The following is a 9,326-nucleotide window of genomic DNA, read 5'->3' on the forward strand; positions in this document are numbered from 1 at the left end:
ATAATAAACTTTTATCATGATATAAGGAAATAAATAATAACTTTATTATTGCCTCTAGGGCATATTTCCTTCACAAGTTCCTCTGCTTGGGGAGCACCTTCTCTCTTTGTAAAGAAGAAGGACGGAACGAACCGTTTGGTCCAAGACTATTGTCCTATCAACCAAGCTACAATTCAGAACAAATATCCCCTTCCTCGGATCAATGATCTATATGATCAACTTGCTGGTTCATATTCTCTAAACCCGACTTGAGGTTGGGTTACCACCAGATCCGTGTTCGTGAAGAGGATATTCCAAAGACCGCATTCGTCACTCGTTATGGTTCTTACGGGTACACCGTCATGTCTTTTGGCTTTACCAATGCTCCAGCCACTTTCTCTCGTCTGATGAACTACATATTCAGGGATTACCTCGACAAGTTCTTCGTAGTCTATCTGGATGATATTATGGTATATTCGAAGAACAAAGAAGAACATACTGAACATCTTCGACTTGTTCTAGAGAAGTTTCGAGAACATCAACTTTATGCCAAGTATTCCAAGTGTGAATTCTGGCTTCCTGAAGTAACCTACCTTGGGCATGTCATCTCCAAGGATGGTATTGCCGTCAACCCAGAGCGAGTGCAGGCTATTCTTGATTGGACCCCTCCAAAGACTGTCAAGCAAGTCAGAAGCTTTCTCGGACTTGCCAGCTATTGTCGCCGTTTTGTCGAGAACTTCTCCAAGATCACCAAGCCACTGACCAATCTGCTCCACAAAGGCGTTAAGTTCGATTGGACAGACAAATGTTAGGAAAGTTTCCAGGCACTCAAAGACAACCTGACATCTGCCCCAGTGCTTGCTCCCCCTGATTCCCGCAAGGACTTTGTCATCTATTGCGACGCTTCACGTCAAGGATTAGGCTGTGTCCTAATGCAAGAGCGCAGAGTGTTTGCTTATGCCTCTCGTCAAGTACGTCATCATGAAGAGAACTACCCAGTTCATGACCTTGAGCTTGCTGCAGTTATCTATGCACTGAAGCTATGGCGATAGTACCTTCTCGGTAATCGTTGCGAGATCTTCACTGATCATCAGAGTCTGAAGTATTTGTTTACTCAGCCAGATCTGAACCTCCGTCAGCAGCGATGGATGGAAGCTATTGCTGACTACAACTGCGGTATATCCTATACCCCTGGTAAGGCTAATGTAATGGCCGATGCCCTAAGTCATAAGTCTTATTGCAATAATCACATGGTCTACAAAGATCAACCCCACCTTAATGAAGAGCTATGCAAGCTGAACATTCAACTAGTTCCACAGGGTTATCTGAATAACCTTGTCCTGGAACCAACTCTTCTGAAAGCAATTAAGTCTGCTCAAGCCAAAGATGCTCACATGGATTTGATGAAAAAGGATCTTGCCTTAGAGAAATCCAGAGATTTCTCACTTGGTGAAGATGGAACCTTATACTTCAGAGATCGCATTATCGTACCCCGGTTCAAGCTTATGACAGAGAAGGTGATGAAAGAAGCGCATGATACCCCTCTCTCTATTCATCCGGGAAGTACCAAGATGTATCTAGACATCCGTCAGAAGTACTGGTGGTCCAAGATGAAGCAAGATATTGCTCGATATATCAAAGAATGTGACGTTTGTCGTCGCGTCAAAGCAGAACATCAGAAACCGGCTGGACTTCTACAACCGCTTTCGATTCCTGAATGGAAGTGGGATAAGATCCAAATGGACTTCGTCACTGGCCTTCCCAAGTCTCAGAAAGGTAACGATGCTATATTTGTCGTCATCGACCAATTCTCGAAGGTTTCTCACTTTCTGCCAGTCAAGGAGACTATCACTGCTAGTCAATTAGCAAACTTGTATATCTCCAGAATTGTGTCACTCCACGACATTCCGAAGGAGATCAGTTCAGAAAGTGGCAGTATATTCACTTCAAAGTTCTGGGATAGTTTCCAAGAGGCAATGGGAAGTCATATTACCTGGAGCACTGCTTATCATCCCCAATCCCAAGGCCAAGTCGAGCGAGTCAATCAAATTCTTGAAGACATGCTTCGAGCTTGTGCTATTTCTTTTGGCAAGAAGTGGGAAGAATCTCTCCCTTATGCGGAGTTCTCTTATAACAACAGTTATCAAGCCAACTTAAAGACGGCACCCTTTGAAGTGCTCTATGGACGTAAGTGCCGAACCCCTCTGAATTGGTCAGAAACTGGGGAACGGGCGCTCATTGGTCCAGACATTATTCAACAAGCTGAAGAGCAGGTTCCCATTGTCTGGGATAATCTCAAGGCGGCCTAGTCCCGCCAGAAGAGCAACTATGATCGGAAACACTGGGGTTCAACTTATCAACCTGGTGAACAAGCTTATTGCGTGTAACTCCTTTGAGAGGCACTCATCGGTTAGGAGTCAAGGGCAAGCTAGCTCCGCGCTACATTGGTCCCTTCCGCATCCTCGCCCCTCATGGACTGGTGGCTTATCAATTGGAGTTGCCACCTCAGTTCTCTCACGTCCATGATGTCTTCCACATGTTGCAACTTCGTCGATGCTTCAAGGATCTGGAACGTGAAGTGGATCCGGAATTGATTGAAATTCAAGATGATCTCACATACAAAGAGCATCCGATCCGCATTCTTGAAGAAGCTGAACGTCGAACCGGCCAGAAGGTTACCAAGTTCCACAAGGTGCAATGGTAGAATCGTACTAAACATGAAGCCACTTGGGAACGCGAAGATAACCTCTGGGCTGAATACCCCGACCTGTTCCCTTCTACCTCCAAATTCTCGGGACGAGAATTTCTTTTAGAGGAGGAGAGTTGTAACACCCCGGTGTAATGATGCTACAGTAATCCCTGAGATCAAGCTAATCATTTTGCTATAACAGTGCTTGGTCACTTTGATCAATATTCCATTTCAAATTCCAGTTGAATTCAATTTCAAATTATGTGTGAAATTCAAAAATGCTCAAACATGAAAACTAAAATGTTCATCATGTGCCAAATAATCCACAACCAATAATGGTGGTGAACCAACATTTTTGCAAAGAGTTTAAGTGGCCTAAACTACTTAAAATAGTGGCCTAAGCAATAAATTAAATGCCTTTTTAATTTATAAAATTGGCAAACTATTTCAAAAGTCTCACAATATTTTTGTGGCAGTGCACTTTAATTCTTGAAATTGTTTTGGTCAGTGGCATAATTTTGCAAGTCATTATTGGCTAAAAATAAAATGCAAAAGCTACTGAATATAAAAAACTAAAAGAAAAAGGAAAAGGAAAGAAGAAGGGGTGGGAGAGCCCTGGCCTCCCCTTGGGCCTTGGCCCACCTCCGCCAGCCGGACGGCCCACAGCCCCCTCCTCCTCACTGCCCTGGGCCTCAGTCCACAGTGGCAGGCCTCTGCCCAGCAGCCCAACCCCCACCCTCGATCGTCTTCTACTGCTCGACCGACCGCTCGGTCGCGATCGCCACCGGACCGGCCCACTGGCGTCGTCGGCGAGGGGATAAGGCCGCCCCGACGCCTCGGCCTCTACCCATCTCTCCCACTTGCTCCCTCTCTCTGCCTCTCCCTCTCCCCACCAGTTCCTCGCTCGCTTCCTCTCCCCCGGTTCCCCATCCACACCCGAGCGCGGTCGCCGCCGTCCTCCGTCGTTGTCACGGCCACCCGCGGCCCCGCGCCCGCTGACCCTGTCGGTGAGCTCCGCGGGGGTCGACTCCTTCGACCAGTGGCCTCAGCTGGAGCTCGAAGGCGCGGCAGCACCGTTTCCCCCTTCGTTCGCATCTTCGGCCACCGCAAATCACCGCCGTCGATTCGTCGTCTCCACTGCGCTACAAAGCTTCCACGTGCCACCTTGAGCCGCTCGGTGAGCTCCATCACCTCTTCCCTTGCCTCCTTTAGCTTGCTGCGCCCGTAGCTCGCCGCTTCTGCTATGGCCGAACAAAGCACCGCCGTCGAGCTCCTCGCCGTGGCCACGCTGGCCGATGAGCTCGTCTGAGCTCGCAGTCGTGCTCAGCACACGCGTAGGGCCCCGTAGCGCTAGCTAGCTCGCTCCGCCATGCCGTGTAATGCCGGTTCCGCCCATGCCTGAACTCCGGCGCCGCCTCCGCCGCTCGTCGACATTGTTCCGGTCATCCCCGAGACCAACCTGTAGCTCCATGTGATGCGCGACATCGCTAGCTCTTGAATGGGAGTAGCCACACCCGTTTTGGGACACCGAGGTGAAATCCCGAGGCTCGCCGGCGCCCTCCGCCGCGTTTTGGCTCATCGGAGCGAACTCCGACGCCGGCGTCCGACGTGGCCGACCTGGGGCCACCCTCTTGGCCGCTGCCAGCGGCCCTACGGGCCCCGTTGACTGGGTTGACCCAGTCAATGTGCTGACTGGGCAGGCCCAGCCACTGACACGCGGGCCCCACCGCTTTTTCCTCTAACTAAAATGTTTTATTAATTAAAACTAATTAGTTTAGCTAATTAGTCTATGAGAGGTGGGGTCCAGTCACTAATTACTCTTTTAAAATTAAAATGAACTGCTCTTAGCCCACTGCCAATGACAGGTGGGCCCTACTGGGCAGGTTTGACCTGGTCAGTGCAGCTGTTGACTGTTGACGTCACTATGACATCATGCTGATGTCATAATTCCTTTTCTGTTAATTTAAATAATTTCAGAATATGCTTTAATCTTTAAAAATTCATAGAAAATAAACCGTAACTCGGTTGAAAATGGTTTCTACATGAAAGTTGCTCAGAAAAATCCAACGAATCCAAATGCGCGGTCCATTCACCTGTCACATGCCCCTAGCATGCTGAACATGGAACCATCCCCTCTCTTTCATCTATCCAGAATCCGCCTAACATCGGGAATTCATCCTCGGATGTTTATCTCCTCCGTCTGCAACGTGTAGTACTATGTTAGGACAACCCTAGCTCTTCCCGTCGTCATGTTATGCCTTGTGATGCATTGTTTGCTCTGTATTTACTGTTTCTTCTCCCTCTTCTCTCCGGTAGAACCCGAGACCGATGCCGCCCCTGTGATCGACTACGTCGACGACGACCCCTCCTTGCCAGAGCAACCAGGCAAGAAAACCCCCCTTGAGCATTCCGATATCGCTCATTTCTTTCCCTCTCATGCTTGCATTAGAACTGCTACTGCTTTCTGTATGATCCTACTCTGATGCATAGCATGTTGTTGTTACCTGCTTTTATACCTTACCTGCTTATCCTAAAGTGCTTAGTATAGGTTGGTTAGTGATCCATCAGTGACCCCCACCTTGTCCTAGTTGCCTCGCTTTATGTTCGATGACTCGATCAACGTGATCGACGTCCAGGCCCCGACACCGCACATCACCCCCTAGTTGAACGACTCTGCAGAGTTATCATCGAGTGCCGAGGGTGGAACCTCATACATCACTCCTGATGAGACCTCTGTAGTGTAGCTAATCGGTCGTGGTCATCGAGGGTGATTTCCTCCTTAACCACTTCCGATACGGCTCTGTCGTGCAACCCCTCAAGTGTGAACCTCGAGGGTGGATCCTCTTATGTTCACCTTGATGATTACATCGAGTGGAATTTACCAGGGGTGATTCCTCGGGTTTCCCCCATGATGTTTGCACACACGGATACTTGGACTTTACAATTGTTACTTGGATAGGCGGGTCGACCCTGAGGGGTACCCGCGAGTGATGTGGAGATGGGTTGACCTGGAAGGTGCCCGCGAGATACTTACGAGGCGTGGTCGGGCATTCTTAGCCCTTGCCGCAAGTACTCGAGGCGGGGCGACGGGGTCACATCTTTTGTGAGTCTCTGCTCGTGACCGCACTGCCAATGCACTAACGGTTTGGATATTTGATCTGAGGGGCCTCTGGGCTGATAGCACTAACCATCACGTGGGCATTGTATGGGCGTTCTGCGCCGTATGCATCAACCAAAGCTTATTAGACGTCAGCGACTGAGCGGCGCGCGCCCGGTTGGACTGGTAAGCTTCTGCCTTTTTAAGGAGGTAGCTAGGTCTGCTCACCGGCCGCCCACACAACATGCAGGAGTTCCCAGGGCGATGGCCCAAGACCCATGGGGGCATAGGTTTAGTCCGGTGTGCTGACCTCTCTATTAAGCCTAGGTCGGGTTGCAGCGTATTGTTTGGCCGAGGCCGGGCATGACCCAGGAAAGTGGGTCCGGCCAGAGTTAATCGAGCGTGGTGGGTAAGTTGGTGCACCCCTGCAGGGAACAAAACATCTATCGATAGCCTGTCCTACGGTAACGGACACTTGGAGTTGTATTCCGATCGATACAACTAGAACGGTATACTTGTGATGAGAATCGGACTGTGATCAGAAATGGATAGTATGGCTCTGGGATTGCTTTCTCGCAGGGAGTCGAGAAAGGATCTCTGGCCGAGGTTGATAACACTACTACTTTACATTATGTTGATCTGTACTCTTCTATATGCTGCAAGATGCTTGAAGATGCTTGAAGACGCTAGTCTTTGATAGGCTAGGCTTTCCCCTTCTCTTCTGGCATTCTGCAGTTTAGTCCACAGATACATCCCATTTTCTTTGATACAGATGCATACTTAGTTTAGATCTGATGTAAGTCTTGCGAGTACTTTGGATGAGTACTGACGGTTGCTTTGCTACCTCTTTTTCTCCCATACCCGATTGTTGCAACCAGATGACGGACCCCAGGACCCAGACGACGCCACTGATGACTACTACTACCCTGAGGGTGCCTACTACTACGTGACGCCCGCTGATGACTTGGAGTAGTTAGGAGGCTCCCAGGAAGGAGGCCTTGCCTTTTCGATCAATGTTGCTTTTGTGCTAGCCTTCTTAAGGCAAACTTGTTTAACTCATGTATGTACTCAGATAATGTTGCTTCTGCTGACTCTTGTGTATTCGAGCTTATGTATTCGAGCCCTCGAGGCCCCTGGCTTGTAATATAAATCTTGTATTATTTTCATTTGTGTCCAGAGTTGTGTTGTGATATCTTCCCGTGAGTCCTTGATCTTGATCGTACACATTTGCGTGTATGATTAGTGTACGATTGAATCGAGGGCATCACAAAAAAGGAATAAACTTTATTTTCTTCTTGGGAACCGCCTATGATATATCTAGCATGGAAAGTGTTGGGAGATCTAAGTCGTTTTCGTTGGTGGGAAAAGTATGCCTCTCAAAAAAAATATCTTTCAATTTTCGCTTTGAGCTCTGGCACCTCTACAAATACCTACCTTCCTCCACGAAGGGCCTTTCTTTTACTTTATGCAATTTTTATTTTTAATTTGAGTCTCCATCTTCTCTTATAAAGCACCAACTAGGAGGCACTATGATCGTACTTGAGCATTGGGTGTAGCTAATATACGAGTGTGTTTCATGAATGGATCAATGATTGAGCATGATGGGCTAGGGATAACTTATTTTAGCGTTGATATTTTGAAAGACATGGTTTCTTGGTGATATGCTTGAGTATTTAAGTTATCATGTCAAAACTAGACTATTGCTTTGAACAATATTAAAGTCCGAATGTCCATGCTATAAAGAAAATAATATGGGATGACATGTTAGGTAGCATTCCACATCAAAAATTCTATTTTATCATTTACCTACTCGAGGACGAACATGAATTAAGCTTGGGGATGCTGATACGTCCCCAATGTATCTATAATTTTCGATTGTTCCATGCTATTATATTAGCATTCTTGGATGTTTTACAGTCATTTTATAGTGACTTTATATCATTTTTTTGGAACTAACCTATTGACCCAGTGCCCACTGTGAGTTGCTGTTTTTTGCTTGTTTTTTACATCGCAAAAAATCAATATCAAACAGAGTCCAAACATCCCGAAACTTTTTGGAGAATTGTTCTGGACCATAACACCCAGGATGGGCCAGAGCAGCACTTGGGGGGTGCCCCGAGGGGGGAACAACCCACCAGGGCGCGCCTGGCTCCCAGGCGCGCGCAGGTGGGTTGTGCCCACCTCAGTGGCCTCCCGCACACCCTCTTTACCCTATAAGTTCCCGAAAATTCCAGAAACCCTCGGGGTTAACCTAGATTAGAAGTTCCGCCGCCGCAAGGCTCTGTAGCCACCGAAAACCAATATAGACCCGTTCTGGCACCCTGCCGGAGGGGGAATCATCTCCGGTGGCCATCTTCATCATCCCGGCGGCCACCACGATCAGGAGGGAGTAGTCCACTGCTACCTCTTGAGCATGCGTTGGTTTTCCCTTGAAGAGGAAAGGGTGATGCTGCAAAGTAGCGTAAGTATTTCCCTCAAATTTTGAGAACCAAGGTATCCATCTAGTAGGAGACTACACGCTAATCGCCTAGTACCTACACAAACAATCAAGAACCTTGCAACCAACGTGATAAAGGGGTTGTCAATCCCTCCACGGTCACTTGCAAAAGTGAGATCTAATAAAGATAATAAGACAAATATTTTTGGTATTTTTGTTGTATAGATTGAAAAGTAAAAATTGCAAAATAAATAGTAAACTAGAATGATAGATCGGAAACATATATGATGTAAAGTACATCCGGGGGCCATAGGTTTCACTAGTGGCTTCCCTCAAGATAGCATATATTATGGTGGGTGAACAAATTACTGCCGAGCAATTGATAGAAAAGCACATAGTTATGCGAATATATCTAGGCATGATGATGAACATAGGCATCACGTCCGTGTCAAGTAGACCAAAACGATTCTGCATCTACTACTATTACTCCACACATCGACCGCTATCTAGCATGCATCTAGAGTATTAAGTTCATAAGAACAGAGTAACACATTAGGCAAGATGAAGTGATGTAGAGGGATAAACTCAAGCAATATAATATAAACCCCATCTTTTTATCCTCGATGGCAACAATACAATACGTGTCGGTTCCCTTTCTATCACTGGGATCGAGCACCGCAAGATTGAACCCAAAGCTAAGCACTTCTCCCATTGCAAGAAAGATCAATCTAGTAGGCTAAACTAAACCGATAATTCAAAGAGACTTGCAAAGATATCAACTCATGCATATAAGGATTCAGAGAAGAATCAAATATTGTTCATAGATAATCTTGATCATAAACCCACAATTCATCGGATCTCGGCAAACATACCGCAAAAAGTATTACATCGAATAGATATCCAAGAACATCGAGGAGAACTTTGTATTGAGAACCAAAGAGAGAGAAACATCCATCTAGCTAATAACTATGGACCCGAAGGTCTGTGGTAAACTACTCACACATCATCGGAGAGGCTATGGTGTTGATGTAGAAGCCCTCCGTGATCGAATCCCCCTCCGGCAGATCGCCGGAAAAGGCCCCAAGATCGGATCTCATGGGTACAGAAGGTTGCGGTGGTGGAAA

This window comes from Triticum urartu, chromosome 4, assembly GCF_003073215.2.
Source record: "Triticum urartu cultivar G1812 chromosome 4, Tu2.1, whole genome shotgun sequence".
Lineage (NCBI taxonomy): Eukaryota > Viridiplantae > Streptophyta > Magnoliopsida > Poales > Poaceae > Triticum > Triticum urartu.